This window comes from Cetorhinus maximus, chromosome 29, assembly GCF_964194155.1.
Source record: "Cetorhinus maximus chromosome 29, sCetMax3.hap1.1, whole genome shotgun sequence".
Classification (NCBI taxonomy): domain Eukaryota; kingdom Metazoa; phylum Chordata; class Chondrichthyes; order Lamniformes; family Cetorhinidae; genus Cetorhinus; species Cetorhinus maximus.
Window position 1 is genome coordinate 5,658,409 of NC_135907.1, and position 17,530 is coordinate 5,675,938.

Genomic DNA, 17,530 nt, shown 5'->3' on the forward strand with positions numbered 1-17,530 from the left:
CTGAGGTTCTACCTGTCCCCGGTGTTGCGAAGGATGGGTCTGGCCACGCTGCCGCGGAACGCTCCAAGTAGTTGGACCGTGCCGTACCACCTGTCCCTGGTGGAAAAATTTATGCAGAAAAACACCTTTGACCACAAGTCCATCAGGCAGTGGTCAGCACGTAACGTCCTAGAGGCCCTGAGGGATAAGGAGAGGGTGGACCCTGTGGGATGGTTCCCCGAGCAGACTGTCAAAGTCATTTGGCAGAATGCCTCATCGCCAGAACTTTCCAACAAGCACCAAGACGTAGCTTGGCTGGTGGTGAGAAAGGCCCTCCCCGTCAGATCCTTCCTACACGCCAGGAGTCTCACCCCCTCTGCACGATGCCCTCGAGGTGGCTGTGGTGGGGAAGAGACCGTTGTTCACCTCCTTGTGGATTGTGCCTTTGCAAAGAAAGTCTGGAGAGAGATGCAGTGGTTGCTGTCGAGGTTCATCCCGAGCAGTTCTGTGACACAGGACTCTGTGCTCTACGGGCTGTTCCCAGGGACACACACCGAGACAAACATCAACTGCAGCTGGAGGATCATCAACTCGGTGAAAGACGCGCTTTGGTCTGCCCGAAACTTGTTGGTCTTCCAGCACAAAGATTTGTCCCCGACCGATTGTTGCGGACTGGCACAATCCAAAGTCCAGGACTACGTGCTGAGGGACGCACTAAAGCTTGGGGCAGCTGCCGCAAAGGCGCAATGGGGAAGGGTCGCTGTCTAAGACCTTTCTACCACAGCGCACCGAGAGACTGGGAACTGTTTAGAGCCCCTCGGGCTGTACAGATCAAAATGAAAGGCTGTAAATGACTGTAATATTGTTTGTACTGATGCACCTGGTGATACATTTTGTAAAAGTTTAACCTGGATTGTACCCTTGTAATGTTGTTTTTGAAATGGTTTTGAATGTGATTGAAGATTTTTATGAATAAAGTATATTTTTACAATAAAAAAAAAAAAAAATCTGTTCTTATCAGTTTAATATCTGATACGTCCCTTATCTGGGGACCATATATTAAATTGATTTTTGGAGCAGGGAGATGGAATAGGGGCTTGCTCTGTCCACTCCACGCATCGACCTGGTATTGCAGTATCTCTGGGAATGGTGCACCACCCCTTTCCAGGGGATTTTCAATGCTAAAAATAGATTTCTTACAAACATCTGCTTTCTTTACTTTTCAACATGCACATCTTTCAAAACACAACTTTCTTTCTTTCTCATCGCTTCTCGGCCTTTTGGCTAAGAAGGAATTTGAGCTCACTACGGGTATGAAGGAGCAGACTAAAGGTCTGGGACTCTCAGAGACAGTGGGTTTGGTAGGAGAATAAATGCTTTAATATGGGTTTAAAGATTGTATCCATAAATGTGCGTAGCATTAAATCTACTACGCGATGTGTTGCGACCTTGGACTACCTAGCCAAGGTCAAAGCTGACCTGTTGTTTCTGCAGGAGTGTGCGATACCGCACCTCAGCTCCTACAGGCAATGGTCACGATGGTGGTCCCACGGGCCATCGATCTGGTCGGGCGGAAACGACTCTCGTTCCTCCGGCCTGGGTATTCTGCTGCGGGGAGGCAACTTCACCGTCTCCGAGGTCAAGGAGGTGGTGGGCGGGCGACTCCTGGTAGCAGACGTAATGTACAAGAACGCTCCACTCCGGTTAATTAACGTGTACGGCCCGGCACAAAGGGCTGAGCGGCTGGAGGTTTTTCAGCAGCTCCCACTGCTGCTGGCGACCTCCAGGCCGGTCATTCTGGGCGGGGACTTCAACTGCATCATCGATGCGGCTGGACGATCCGGCAGGGCCGGAAGCAGATTGGACGCTACGTCCAGATCCCTGATGGAAACAGTTAAGGATGCCAAGCTGCACGACGTCTTCAGCAACCCTGCAGACGGAGCGCAGCGTAGATACACCTGGTCGCGGCCAGACGGGTCCATTCGTTCCAGGATAGACTTCCTGTTTGTGTCCCGTGCATTCACAGTCAGATCCACCGACGTCAAGCCGGTGTTCTTCTCTGACCACTGCCTCCTACTGGCGGACTGCCACTTGGAGGAAGACCTGAGGGTGGGCAGGGGGGCATGGAAGCTAAATGTGCAACTGCTGACCCCAGAGAACATTGAGGAGCTCAAGAGGGATTACAAAGGTTGGAGAACCGTGAAACCCCTCTTTGAGTCCCTGACACACTGGTGGGAAGTGATCAAGGGAAGCATCAAGAGGTTTTTCATCCTCAAAGGCACCCAGAAAGCTAGAAAGGAACAGAGGGAAATGTCCCGACTCCAGGAAAAGATGCAGAATCTGCTCCGGCTGCAGTCGATGGGGGTCGATGTCAAGGAGGAGCTCCAAGAGGTGAAGGGCCAGCAAGCCTCGCACTTTGCCTCGGAGGCCTCCAAGATCATCTTCCGTTCCAGAGTCCGCTCCGTGGAGCAGGATGAGACGTGCTCACGTTTCTTCTTCCAAAAGGTACACAGAGAGCGCTCTGTGATCAGCAGCCTGAAGGAAGAAGACGGCTCAGTAAAGTCATCACGGTCCGACATTCTGAGGATCAGCAAATCCTTTTATGCCGGACTGTATGACGTGAAGCCCACGGACAGCACGGCCTCCCAGTCCTTCCTGTCCTCTATCACGGAGGTCCTAGACCACAGTACGCGGGAGAGCCTAGACAAACCGCTAACTCCTGACGAACTGACTAAGGCCCTCGAGTCCTTCGAGAAGAGTAAAACCCCCGGAAGCGACGGCCTGCCGGCGGAGTTGTATTCGGCTCTGTGGGACTTGATCGGCCCAGACCTGCTAGAAGTGTACGAGAGTATGCTCCTGGCCGGCAGCATGTCAGAATCCATGAGGAAAGGCATCATCACCCTCATCTACAAGCACAAGGGGGAAAGGGAGGAAATTAGAAATTGGCGACCCATTTCACTGTTGAATATGGACTATAAGATTCTGTCCAAGGTCATCGCCAACCGGGTCAAATCCGCTCTGGAATTGGTGATTCACCCTGACCAGACCTGCTCTGTGCCAGGCAGGAAGATCTCTGACAGCCTGGCGCTGCTCAGGGATACGATTGCCTATGTACAGGACAGGGGTGTGGATACCTGCCTCATCAGCTTGGATCAGGAGAAGGCCTTTGACAGAATATCGCACACCTACATGGGGGATGTGCTCTCCAAAATGGGGTTTGGGGAGGGAATTCGAAATTGGATCCAACTGCTCTACACTAACATCAGTAGCGCAGTCTCAATCAATGGGTGGGAAACAGATAGCTTTCCGATTAAATCTGGAGTCAGGCAGGGCTGCCCTCTCTCGCCTGTCCTTTTTGTGTGCTGCATAGAACCCTTTGCCGAGTCCATCAGGAAGGATCCGGGCATAAGAGGAGTGACGATCCCAGGCAGTGGAGGCACTCAGGTAAAAGCCTCCCTGTACATGGACGACGTCGCCGTCTTCTGCTCGGATCCGCTGTCGGTGCGCAGACTGATGCACGTCTGCGACCAGTTCGAACTGGCCTCGGGAGCCAAGGTAAATCGTGGGAAGAGCGAGGCCATGTTCTTTGGGAAGTGGGCTGACCGATCCTTTGTCCCCTTCACTGTCAGGGCTGACGGCCTGAAGGTGCTGGGGATATGGTTCGGAGGGACCGGGGCATGCGTTAGAAACTGGAAGGAGCGAGTGGCTATGGTGAAAAGGAAACTGGGCATGTGGGAGCGACGCTCCCTCTCCATTGCGGGTAAGAACCTGGTCATCAGGTGTGAGGTACTCTCGCTGTTGCTGTACGTGGCGCAGGTCTGGCCCATTCCACACTCCTGCGCGATGGCGATCACTCGAGCCATCTTCCGCTTTATCTGGAGGTCGAAAATGGATCGTGTCTGCAGGGACGCGATGTACAAGCCTCTAGATAAAGGGGGAAAAAACGTGCCCAACATCGCCCTCATACTGATGGCCACCTTTGTGTGCGGCTGCATCAAGCGGTGCGTAGACCCTCAGTACGCAAACACCAAGTGTCACTACGTGCTGAGGTTCTACCTGTCCCCGGGGTTGCGAAGGATGGGTCTGGCCACGCTGCCGCGGAACGCTCCAAGTAGTTGGACCGTGCCGTACCACCTGTCCCTGGTGGAAAAATTTATGCAGAAAAACACCTTTGACCACAAGTCCATCAGGCAGTGGTCAGCACGTAACGTCCTAGAGGCCCTGAGGGATAAGGAGAGGGTGGACCCTGTGGGATGGTTCCCCGAGCAGACTGTCAAAGTCATTTGGCAGAATGCCTCATCGCCAGAACTTTCCAACAAGCACCAAGACGTAGCTTGGCTGGTGGTGAGAAAGGCCCTCCCCGTCAGATCCTTCCTACACGCCAGGAGTCTCACCCCCTCTGCACGATGCCCTCGAGGTGGCTGTGGTGGGGAAGAGACCGTTGTTCACCTCCTTGTGGATTGTGCCTTTGCAAAGAAAGTCTGGAGAGAGATGCAGTGGTTGCTGTCGAGGTTCATCCCGAGCAGTTCTGTGACACAGGACTCTGTGCTCTACGGGCTGTTCCCAGGGACACACACCGAGACAAACATCAACTGCAGCTGGAGGATCATCAACTCGGTGAAAGACGCGCTTTGGTCTGCCCGAAACTTGTTGGTCTTCCAGCACAAAGATTTGTCCCCGACCGATTGTTGCGGACTGGCACAATCCAAAGTCCAGGACTACGTGCTGAGGGACGCACTAAAGCTTGGGGCAGCTGCCGCAAAGACGCAATGGGGAAGGGTCGCTGTCTAAGACCTTTCTACCACAGCGCACCGAGAGACTGGGAACTGTTTAGAGCCCCTCGGGCTGTACAGATCAAAATGAAAGGCTGTAAATGACTGTAATATTGTTTGTACTGATGCACCTGGTGATACATTTTGTAAAAGTTTAACCTGGATTGTACCCTTGTAATGTTGTTTTTGAAATGGTTTTGAATGTGATTGAAGATTTTTATGAATAAAGTATATTTTTACAAAAAAAAAAAAAAAAAATCTGTTCTTATCAGTTTAATATCTGATACGTCCCTTATCTGGGGACCATATATTAAATTGATTTTTGGAGCAGGGAGATGGAATAGGGGCTTGCTCTGTCCACTCCACGCATCGACCTGGTATTGCAGTATCTCTGGGAATGGTGCACCACCCCTTTCCAGGGGATTTTCAATGCTAAAAATAGATTTCTTACAAACATCTGCTTTCTTTACTTTTCAACATGCACATCTTTCAAAACACAACTTTCTTTCTTTCTCATCGCTTCTCGGCCTTTTGGCTAAGAAGGAATTTGAGCTCACTACGGGTATGAAGGAGCAGACTAAAGGTCTGGGACTCTCAGAGACAGTGGGTTTGGTAGGAGAATAAATGCTTTAATATGGGTTTAAAGATTGTATCCATAAATGTGCGTAGCATTAAATCTACTACGCGATGTGTTGCGACCTTGGACTACCTAGCCAAGGTCAAAGCTGACCTGTTGTTTCTGCAGGAGTGTGCGATACCGCACCTCAGCTCCTACAGGCAATGGTCACGATGGTGGTCCCACGGGCCATCGATCTGGTCGGGCGGAAACGACTCTCGTTCCTCCGGCCTGGGTATTCTGCTGCGGGGAGGCAACTTCACCGTCTCCGAGGTCAAGGAGGTGGTGGGCGGGCGACTCCTGGTAGCAGACGTAATGTACAAGAACGCTCCACTCCGGTTAATTAACGTGTACGGCCCGGCACAAGGGGCTGAGCGGCTGGAGGTTTTTCAGCAGCTCCCACTGCTGCTGGCGACCTCCAGGCCGGTCATTCTGGGCGGGGACTTCAACTGCATCATCGATGCGGCTGGACGATCCGGCAGGGCCGGAAGCAGATTGGACGCTACGTCCAGATCCCTGATGGAAACAGTTAAGGATGCCAAGCTGCACGACGTCTTCAGCAACCCTGCAGACGGAGCGCAGCGTAGATACACCTGGTCGCGGCCAGACGGGTCCATTCGTTCCAGGATAGACTTCCTGTTTGTGTCCCGTGCATTCACAGTCAGATCCACCGACGTCAAGCCGGTGTTCTTCTCTGACCACTGCCTCCTACTGGCGGACTGCCACTTGGAGGAAGACCTGAGGGTGGGCAGGGGGGCATGGAAGCTAAATGTGCAACTGCTGACCCCAGAGAACATTGAGGAGCTCAAGAGGGATTACAAAGGTTGGAGAACCGTGAAACCCCTCTTTGAGTCCCTGACACACTGGTGGGAAGTGATCAAGGGAAGCATCAAGAGGTTTTTCATCCTCAAAGGCACCCAGAAAGCTAGAAAGGAACAGAGGGAAATGTCCCGACTCCAGGAAAAGATGCAGAATCTGCTCCGGCTGCGGTCGATGGGGGTCGATGTCAAGGAGGAGCTCCAAGAGGTGAAGGGCCAGCAAGCCTCGCACTTTGCCTCGGAGGCCTCCAAGATCATCTTCCGTTCCAGAGTCCGCTCCGTGGAGCAGGATGAGACGTGCTCACGTTTCTTCTTCCAAAAGGTACACAGAGAGCGCTCTGTGATCAGCAGCCTGAAGGAAGAAGACGGCTCAGTAAAGTCATCACGGTCCGACATTCTGAGGATCAGCAAATCCTTTTATGCCGGACTGTATGACGTGAAGCCCACGGACAGCACGGCCTCCCAGTCCTTCCTGTCCTCTATCACGGAGGTCCTAGACCACAGTACGCGGGAGAGCCTAGACAAACCGCTAACTCCTGACGAACTGACTAAGGCCCTCGAGTCCTTCGAGAAGAGTAAAACCCCCGGAAGCGACGGCCTGCCGGCGGAGTTGTATTCGGCTCTGTGGGACTTGATCGGCCCAGACCTGCTAGAAGTGTACGAGAGTATGCTCCTGGCCGGCAGCATGTCAGAATCCATGAGGAAAGGCATCATCACCCTCATCTACAAGCACAAGGGGGAAAGGGAGGAAATTAGAAATTGGCGACCCATTTCACTGTTGAATATGGACTATAAGATTCTGTCCAAGGTCATCGCCAACCGGGTCAAATCCGCTCTGGAATTGGTGATTCACCCTGACCAGACCTGCTCTGTGCCAGGCAGGAAGATCTCTGACAGCCTGGCGCTGCTCAGGGATACGATTGCCTATGTACAGGACAGGGGTGTGGATACCTGCCTCATCAGCTTGGATCAGGAGAAGGCCTTTGACAGAATATCGCACACCTACATGGGGGATGTGCTCTCCAAAATGGGCTTTGGGGAGGGAATTCGAAATTGGATCCAACTGCTCTACACTAACATCAGTAGCGCAGTCTCAATCAATGGGTGGGAAACAGATAGCTTTCCGATTAAATCTGGAGTCAGGCAGGGCTGCCCTCTCTCGCCTGTCCTTTTCGTGTGCTGCATAGAACCCTTTGCCGAGTCCATCAGGAAGGATCCGGGCATAAGAGGAGTGACGATCCCAGGCAGTGGAGGCACTCAGGTAAAAGCCTCCCTGTACATGGACGACGTCGCCGTCTTCTGCTCGGATCCGCTGTCGGTGCGCAGACTGATGCACGTCTGCGACCAGTTCGAACTGGCCTCGGGAGCCAAGGTAAATCGTGGGAAGAGCGAGGCCATGTTCTTTGGGAACTGGGCTGACCGATCCTTTGTCCCCTTCACTGTCAGGGCTGACGGCCTGAAGGTGCTGGGGATATGGTTCGGAGGGACCGGGGCATGCGTTAGAAACTGGAAGGAGCGAGTGGCTATGGTGAAAAGGAAACTGGGCATGTGGGAGCGACGCTCCCTCTCCATTGCGGGTAAGAACCTGGTCATCAGGTGTGAGGTACTCTCGCTGTTGCTGTACGTGGCGCAGGTCTGGCCCATTCCACACTCCTGCGCGACGGCGATCACTCGAGCCATCTTCCGCTTTATCTGGAGGTCGAAAATGGATCGTGTCTGCAGGGACGCGATGTACAAGCCTCTAGATAAAGGGGGAAAAAACGTGCCCAACATCGCCCTCATACTGATGGCCACCTTTGTGTGCGGCTGCATCAAGCGGTGCGTAGACCCTCAGTACGCAAACACCAAGTGTCACTACGTGCTGAGGTTCTACCTGTCCCCGGTGTTGCGAAGGATGGGTCTGGCCACGCTGCCGCGGAACGCTCCAAGTAGTTGGACCGTGCCGTACCACCTGTCCCTGGTGGAAAAATTTATGCAGAAAAACACCTTTGACCACAAGTCCATCAGGCAGTGGTCAGCACGTAACGTCCTAGAGGCCCTGAGGGATAAGGAGAGGGTGGACCCTGTGGGATGGTTCCCCGAGCAGACTGTCAAAGTCATTTGGCAGAATGCCTCATCGCCAGAACTTTCCAACAAGCACCAAGACGTAGCTTGGCTGGTGGTGAGAAAGGCCCTCCCCGTCAGATCCTTCCTACACGCCAGGAGTCTCACCCCCTCTGCACGATGCCCTCGAGGTGGCTGTGGTGGGGAAGAGACCGTTGTTCACCTCCTTGTGGATTGTGCCTTTGCAAAGAAAGTCTGGAGAGAGATGCAGTGGTTGCTGTCGAGGTTCATCCCGAGCAGTTCTGTGACACAGGACTCTGTGCTCTACGGGCTGTTCCCAGGGACACACACCGAGACAAACATCAACTGCAGCTGGAGGATCATCAACTCGGTGAAAGACGCGCTTTGGTCTGCCCGAAACTTGTTGGTCTTCCAGCACAAAGATTTGTCCCCGACCGATTGTTGCGGACTGGCACAATCCAAAGTCCAGGACTACGTGCTGAGGGACGCACTAAAGCTTGGGGCAGCTGCCGCAAAGGCGCAATGGGGAAGGGTCGCTGTCTAAGACCTTTCTACCACAGCGCACCGAGAGACTGGGAACTGTTTAGAGCCCCTCGGGCTGTACAGATCAAAATGAAAGGCTGTAAATGACTGTAATATTGTTTGTACTGATGCACCTGGTGATACATTTTGTAAAAGTTTAACCTGGATTGTACCCTTGTAATGTTGTTTTTGAAATGGTTTTGAATGTGATTGAAGATTTTTATGAATAAAGTATATTTTTACAATAAAAAAAAAAAAAAATCTGTTCTTATCAGTTTAATATCTGATACGTCCCTTATCTGGGGACCATATATTAAATTGATTTTTGGAGCAGGGAGATGGAATAGGGGCTTGCTCTGTCCACTCCACGCATCGACCTGGTATTGCAGTATCTCTGGGAATGGTGCACCACCCCTTTCCAGGGGATTTTCAATGCTAAAAATAGATTTCTTACAAACATCTGCTTTCTTTACTTTTCAACATGCACATCTTTCAAAACACAACTTTCTTTCTTTCTCATCGCTTCTCGGCCTTTTGGCTAAGAAGGAATTTGAGCTCACTACGGGTATGAAGGAGCAGACTAAAGGTCTGGGACTCTCAGAGACAGTGGGTTTGGTAGGAGAATAAATGCTTTAATATGGGTTTAAAGATTGTATCCATAAATGTGCGTAGCATTAAATCTACTACGCGATGTGTTGCGACCTTGGACTACCTAGCCAAGGTCAAAGCTGACCTGTTGTTTCTGCAGGAGTGTGCGATACCGCACCTCAGCTCCTACAGGCAATGGTCACGATGGTGGTCCCACGGGCCATCGATCTGGTCGGGCGGAAACGACTCTCGTTCCTCCGGCCTGGGTATTCTGCTGCGGGGAGGCAACTTCACCGTCTCCGAGGTCAAGGAGGTGGTGGGCGGGCGACTCCTGGTAGCAGACGTAATGTACAAGAACGCTCCACTCCGGTTAATTAACGTGTACGGCCCGGCACAAGGGGCTGAGCGGCTGGAGGTTTTTCAGCAGCTCCCACTGCTGCTGGCGACCTCCAGGCCGGTCATTCTGGGCGGGGACTTCAACTGCATCATCGATGCGGCTGGACGATCCGGCAGGGCCGGAAGCAGATTGGACGCTACGTCCAGATCCCTGATGGAAACAGTTAAGGATGCCAAGCTGCACGACGTCTTCAGCAACCCTGCAGACGGAGCGCAGCGTAGATACACCTGGTCGCGGCCAGACGGGTCCATTCGTTCCAGGATAGACTTCCTGTTTGTGTCCCGTGCATTCACAGTCAGATCCACCGACGTCAAGCCGGTGTTCTTCTCTGACCACTGCCTCCTACTGGCGGACTGCCACTTGGAGGAAGACCTGAGGGTGGGCAGGGGGGCATGGAAGCTAAATGTGCAACTGCTGACCCCAGAGAACATTGAGGAGCTCAAGAGGGATTACAAAGGTTGGAGAACCGTGAAACCCCTCTTTGAGTCCCTGACACACTGGTGGGAAGTGACCAAGGGAAGCATCAAGAGGTTTTTCATCCTCAAAGGCACCCAGAAAGCTAGAAAGGAACAGAGGGAAATGTCCCGACTCCAGGAAAAGATGCAGAATCTGCTCCGGCTGCGGTCGATGGGGGTCGATGTCAAGGAGGAGCTCCAAGAGGTGAAGGGCCAGCAAGCCTCGCACTTTGCCTCGGAGGCCTCCAAGATCATCTTCCGTTCCAGAGTCCGCTCCGTGGAGCAGGATGAGACGTGCTCACGTTTCTTCTTCCAAAAGGTACACAGAGAGCGCTCTGTGATCAGCAGCCTGAAGGAAGAAGACGGCTCAGTAAAGTCATCACGGTCCGACATTCTGAGGATCAGCAAATCCTTTTATGCCGGACTGTATGACGTGAAGCCCACGGACAGCACGGCCTCCCAGTCCTTCCTGTCCTCTATCACGGAGGTCCTAGACCACAGCACTCGGGAGAGCCTAGACAAACCGCTAACCCCTGACGAACTGACTAAGGCCCTCGAGTCCTTCGAGAAGAGTAAAACCCCCGGAAGCGACGGCCTGCCGGCGGAGTTGTATTCGGCTCTGTGGGACTTGATCGGCCCAGACCTGCTAGAAGTGTACGAGAGTATGCTCCTGGCCGGCAGCATGTCAGAATCCATGAGGAAAGGCATCATCACCCTCATCTACAAGCACAAGGGGGAAAGGGAGGAAATTAGAAATTGGCGACCCATTTCACTGTTGAATATGGACTATAAGATTCTGTCCAAGGTCATCGCCAACCGGGTCAAATCCGCTCTGGAATTGGTGATTCACCCTGACCAGACCTGCTCTGTGCCAGGCAGGAAGATCTCTGACAGCCTGGCGCTGCTCAGGGATACGATTGCCTATGTACAGGACAGGGGTGTGGATACCTGCCTCATCAGCTTGGATCAGGAGAAGGCCTTTGACAGAATATCGCACACCTACATGGGGGATGTGCTCTCCAAAATGGGGTTTGGGGAGGGAATTCGAAATTGGATCCAACTGCTCTACACTAACATCAGTAGCGCAGTCTCAATCAATGGGTGGGAAACAGATAGCTTTCCGATTAAATCTGGAGTCAGGCAGGGCTGCCCTCTCTCGCCTGTCCTTTTTGTGTGCTGCATAGAACCCTTTGCCGAGTCCATCAGGAAGGATCCGGGCATAAGAGGAGTGACGATCCCAGGCAGTGGAGGCACTCAGGTAAAAGCCTCCCTGTACATGGACGACGTCGCCGTCTTCTGCTCGGATCCGCTGTCGGTGCGCAGACTGATGCACGTCTGCGACCAGTTCGAACTGGCCTCGGGAGCCAAGGTAAATCGTGGGAAGAGCGAGGCCATGTTCTTTGGGAAGTGGGCTGACCGATCCTTTGTCCCCTTCACTGTCAGGGCTGACGGCCTGAAGGTGCTGGGGATATGGTTCGGAGGGACCGGGGCATGCGTTAGAAACTGGAAGGAGCGAGTGGCTATGGTGAAAAGGAAACTGGGCATGTGGGAGCGACGCTCCCTCTCCATTGCGGGTAAGAACCTGGTCATCAGGTGTGAGGTACTCTCGCTGTTGCTGTACGTGGCGCAGGTCTGGCCCATTCCACACTCCTGCGCGATGGCGATCACTCGAGCCATCTTCCGCTTTATCTGGAGGTCGAAAATGGATCGTGTCTGCAGGGACGCGATGTACAAGCCTCTAGATAAAGGGGGAAAAAACGTGCCCAACATCGCCCTCATACTGATGGCCACCTTTGTGTGCGGCTGCATCAAGCGGTGCGTAGACCCTCACTACGCAAACACCAAGTGTCACTACGTGCTGAGGTTCTACCTGTCCCCGGTGTTGCGAAGGATGGGTCTGGCCACGCTGCCGCGGAACGCTCCAAGTAGTTGGACCGTGCCGTACCACCTGTCCCTGGTGGAAAAATTTATGCAGAAAAACACCTTTGACCACAAGTCCATCAGGCAGTGGTCAGCACGTAACGTCCTAGAGGCCCTGAGGGATAAGGAGAGGGTGGACCCTGTGGGATGGTTCCCCGAGCAGACTGTCAAAGTCATTTGGCAGAATGCCTCATCGCCAGAACTTTCCAACAAGCACCAAGACGTAGCTTGGCTGGTGGTGAGAAAGGCCCTCCCCGTCAGATCCTTCCTACACGCCAGGAGTCTCACCCCCTCTGCACGATGCCCTCGAGGTGGCTGTGGTGGGGAAGAGACCGTTGTTCACCTCCTTGTGGATTGTGCCTTTGCAAAGAAAGTCTGGAGAGAGATGCAGTGGTTGCTGTCGAGGTTCATCCCGAGCAGTTCTGTGACACAGGACTCTGTGCTCTACGGGCTGTTCCCAGGGACACACACCGAGACAAACATCAACTGCAGCTGGAGGATCATCAACTCGGTGAAAGAGGCGCTTTGGTCTGCCCGAAACTTGTTGGTCTTCCAGCACAAAGATTTGTCCCCGACCGATTGTTGCGGACTGGCACAATCCAAAGTCCAGGACTACGTGCTGAGGGACGCACTAAAGCTTGGGGCAGCTGCCGCAAAGGCGCAATGGGGAAGGGTCGCTGTCTAAGACCTTTCTACCACAGCGCACCGAGAGACTGGGAACTGTTTAGAGCCCCTCGGGCTGTACAGATCAAAATGAAAGGCTGTAAATGACTGTAATATTGTTTGTACTGATGCACCTGGTGATACATTTTGTAAAAGTTTAACCTGGATTGTACCCTTGTAATGTTGTTTTTGAAATGGTTTTGAATGTGATTGAAGATTTTTATGAATAAAGTATATTTTTACAATAAAAAAAAAAATCTGTTCTTATCAGTTTAATATCTGATACGTCCCTTATCTGGGGACCATATATTAAATTGATTTTTGGAGCAGGGAGATGGAATAGGGGCTTGCTCTGTCCACTCCACGCATCGACCTGGTATTGCAGTATCTCTGGGAATGGTGCACCACCCCTTTCCAGGGGATTTTCAATGCTAAAAATAGATTTCTTACAAACATCTGCTTTCTTTACTTTTCAACATGCACATCTTTCAAAACACAACTTTCTTTCTTTCTCATCGCTTCTCGGCCTTTTGGCTAAGAAGGAATTTGAGCTCACTACGGGTATGAAGGAGCAGACTAAAGGTCTGGGACTCTCAGAGACAGTGGGTTTGGTAGGAGAATAAATGCTTTAATATGGGTTTAAAGATTGTATCCATAAATGTGCGTAGCATTAAATCTACTACGCGATGTGTTGCGACCTTGGACTACCTAGCCAAGGTCAAAGCTGACCTGTTGTTTCTGCAGGAGTGTGCGATACCGCACCTCAGCTCCTACAGGCAATGGTCACGATGGTGGTCCCACGGGCCATCGATCTGGTCGGGCGGAAACGACTCTCGTTCCTCCGGCCTGGGTATTCTGCTGCGGGGAGGCAACTTCACCGTCTCCGAGGTCAAGGAGGTGGTGGGCGGGCGACTCCTGGTAGCAGACGTAATGTACAAGAACGCTCCACTCCGGTTAATTAACGTGTACGGCCCGGCACAAGGGGCTGAGCGGCTGGAGGTTTTTCAGCAGCTCCCACTGCTGCTGGCGACCTCCAGGCCGGTCATTCTGGGCGGGGACTTCAACTGCATCATCGATGCGGCTGGACGATCCGGCAGGGCCGGAAGCAGATTGGACGCTACGTCCAGATCCCTGATGGAAACAGTTAAGGATGCCAAGCTGCACGACGTCTTCAGCAACCCTGCAGACGGAGCGCAGCGTAGATACACCTGGTCGCGGCCAGACGGGTCCATTCGTTCCAGGATAGACTTCCTGTTTGTGTCCCGTGCATTCACAGTCAGATCCACCGACGTCAAGCCGGTGTTCTTCTCTGACCACTGCCTCCTACTGGCGGACTGCCACTTGGAGGAAGACCTGAGGGTGGGCAGGGGGGCATGGAAGCTAAATGTGCAACTGCTGACCCCAGAGAACATTGAGGAGCTCAAGAGGGATTACAAAGGTTGGAGAACCGTGAAACCCCTCTTTGAGTCCCTGACACACTGGTGGGAAGTGACCAAGGGAAGCATCAAGAGGTTTTTCATCCTCAAAGGCACCCAGAAAGCTAGAAAGGAACAGAGGGAAATGTCCCGACTCCAGGAAAAGATGCAGAATCTGCTCCGGCTGCGGTCGATGGGGGTCGATGTCAAGGAGGAGCTCCAAGAGGTGAAGGGCCAGCAAGCCTCGCACTTTGCCTCGGAGGCCTCCAAGATCATCTTCCGTTCCAGAGTCCGCTCCGTGGAGCAGGATGAGACGTGCTCACGTTTCTTCTTCCAAAAGGTACACAGAGAGCGCTCTGTGATCAGCAGCCTGAAGGAAGAAGACGGCTCAGTAAAGTCATCACGGTCCGACATTCTGAGGATCAGCAAATCCTTTTATGCCGGACTGTATGACGTGAAGCCCACGGACAGCACGGCCTCCCAGTCCTTCCTGTCCTCTATCACGGAGGTCCTAGACCACAGTACGCGGGAGAGCCTAGACAAACCGCTAACCCCTGACGAACTGACTAAGGCCCTCGAGTCCTTCGAGAAGAGTAAAACCCCCGGAAGCGACGGCCTGCCGGCGGAGTTGTATTCGGCTCTGTGGGACTTGATCGGCCCAGACCTGCTAGAAGTGTACGAGAGTATGCTCCTGGCCGGCAGCATGTCAGAATCCATGAGGAAAGGCATCATCACCCTCATCTACAAGCACAAGGGGGAAAGGGAGGAAATTAGAAATTGGCGACCCATTTCACTGTTGAATATGGACTATAAGATTCTGTCCAAGGTCATCGCCAACCGGGTCAAATCCGCTCTGGAATTGGTGATTCACCCTGACCAGACCTGCTCTGTGCCAGGCAGGAAGATCTCTGACAGCCTGGCGCTGCTCAGGGATACGATTGCCTATGTACAGGACAGGGGTGTGGATACCTGCCTCATCAGCTTGGATCAGGAGAAGGCCTTTGACAGAATATCGCACACCTACATGGGGGATGTGCTCTCCAAAATGGGGTTTGGGGAGGGAATTCGAAATTGGATCCAACTGCTCTACACTAACATCAGTAGCGCAGTCTCAATCAATGGGTGGGAAACAGATAGCTTTCCGATTAAATCTGGAGTCAGGCAGGGCTGCCCTCTCTCGCCTGTCCTTTTTGTGTGCTGCATAGAACCCTTTGCCGAGTCCATCAGGAAGGATCCGGGCATAAGAGGAGTGACGATCCCAGGCAGTGGAGGCACTCAGGTAAAAGCCTCCCTGTACATGGACGACGTCGCCGTCTTCTGCTCGGATCCGCTGTCGGTGCGCAGACTGATGCACGTCTGCGACCAGTTCGAACTGGCCTCGGGAGCCAAGGTAAATCGTGGGAAGAGCGAGGCCATGTTCTTTGGGAAGTGGGCTGACCGATCCTTTGTCCCCTTCACTGTCAGGGCTGACGGCCTGAAGGTGCTGGGGATATGGTTCGGAGGGACCGGGGCATGCGTTAGAAACTGGAAGGAGCGAGTGGCTATGGTGAAAAGGAAACTGGGCATGTGGGAGCGACGCTCCCTCTCCATTGCGGGTAAGAACCTGGTCATCAGGTGTGAGGTACTCTCGCTGTTGCTGTACGTGGCGCAGGTCTGGCCCATTCCACACTCCTGCGCGATGGCGATCACTCGAGCCATCTTCCGCTTTATCTGGAGGTCGAAAATGGATCGTGTCTGCAGGGACGCGATGTACAAGCCTCTAGATAAAGGGGGAAAAAACGTGCCCAACATCGCCCTCATACTGATGGCCACCTTTGTGTGCGGCTGCATCAAGCGGTGCGTAGACCCTCAGTACGCAAACACCAAGTGTCACTACGTGCTGAGGTTCTACCTGTCCCCGGTGTTGCGAAGGATGGGTCTGGCCACGCTGCCGCGGAACGCTCCAAGTAGTTGGACCGTGCCGTACCACCTGTCCCTGGTGGAAAAATTTATGCAGAAAAACACCTTTGACCACAAGTCCATCAGGCAGTGGTCAGCACGTAACGTCCTAGAGGCCCTGAGGGATAAGGAGAGGGTGGACCCTGTGGGATGGTTCCCCGAGCAGACTGTCAAAGTCATTTGGCAGAATGCCTCATCGCCAGAACTTTCCAACAAGCACCAAGACGTAGCTTGGCTGGTGGTGAGAAAGGCCCTCCCCGTCAGATCCTTCCTACACGCCAGGAGTCTCACCCCCTCTGCACGATGCCCTCGAGGTGGCTGTGGTGGGGAAGAGACCGTTGTTCACCTCCTTGTGGATTGTGCCTTTGCAAAGAAAGTCTGGAGAGAGATGCAGTGGTTGCTGTCGAGGTTCATCCCGAGCAGTTCTGTGACACAGGACTCTGTGCTCTACGGGCTGTTCCCAGGGACACACACCGAGACAAACATCGACTGCAGCTGGAGGATCATCAACTCGGTGAAAGACGCGCTTTGGTCTGCCCGAAACTTGTTGGTCTTCCAGCACAAAGATTTGTCCCCGACCGATTGTTGCGGACTGGCACAATCCAAAGTCCAGGACTACGTGCTGAGGGACGCACTAAAGCTTGGGGCAGCTGCCGCAAAGGCGCAATGGGGAAGGGTCGCTGTCTAAGACCTTTCTACCACAGCGCACCGAGAGACTGGGAACTGTTTAGAGCCCCTCGGGCTGTACAGATCAAAATGAAAGGCTGTAAATGACTGTAATATTGTTTGTACTGATGCACCTGGTGATACATTTTGTAAAAGTTTAACCTGGATTGTACCCTTGTAATGTTGTTTTTGAAATGGTTTTGAATGTGATTGAAGATTTTTATGAATAAAGTATATTTTTACAAAAAAAAAAAAAAAAAAAAAATCTGTTCTTATCAGTTTAATATCTGATACGTCCCTTATCTGGGGACCATATATTAAATTGATTTTTGGAGCAGGGAGATGGAATAGGGGCTTGCTCTGTCCACTCCACGCATCGACCTGGTATTGCAGTATCTCTGGGAATGGTGCACCACCCCTTTCCAGGGGATTTTCAATGCTAAAAATAGATTTCTTACAAACATCTGCTTTCTTTACTTTTCAACATGCACATCTTTCAAAACACAACTTTCTTTCTTTCTCATCGCTTCTCGGCCTTTTGGCTAAGAAGGAATTTGAGCTCACTACGGGTATGAAGGAGCAGACTAAAGGTCTGGGACTCTCAGAGACAGTGGGTTTGGTAGGAGAATAAATGCTTTAATATGGGTTTAAAGATTGTATCCATAAATGTGCGTAGCATTAAATCTACTACGCGATGTGTTGCGACCTTGGACTACC

General features: G+C 52.6%; 1 non-coding gene and 4 pseudogenes across 1 annotated transcript; all 5 read left to right on the forward strand.

Annotated features, from left to right (window-relative positions):
* Positions 1-958: 958 nt before the first annotated feature.
* Positions 959-1,139, forward strand: LOC144669808 (U2 spliceosomal RNA; annotated as a pseudogene).
* A 3,842-nt stretch (positions 1,140-4,981) lies between these two features.
* LOC144669818 (U2 spliceosomal RNA) lies at positions 4,982-5,162 on the forward strand (annotated as a pseudogene).
* A 3,842-nt stretch (positions 5,163-9,004) lies between these two features.
* LOC144669809 (U2 spliceosomal RNA) lies at positions 9,005-9,185 on the forward strand (annotated as a pseudogene).
* Positions 9,186-13,027: 3,842 nt separating this feature from the next.
* On the forward strand, positions 13,028-13,204 carry LOC144669797 (U2 spliceosomal RNA; annotated as a pseudogene).
* Positions 13,205-17,046: 3,842 nt separating this feature from the next.
* On the forward strand, positions 17,047-17,231 carry LOC144669832 (U2 spliceosomal RNA). The gene has a single exon (XR_013573757.1). It is a non-coding gene; the product is annotated as a U2 spliceosomal RNA (small nuclear RNA).
* Positions 17,232-17,530: the final 299 nt, after the last annotated feature.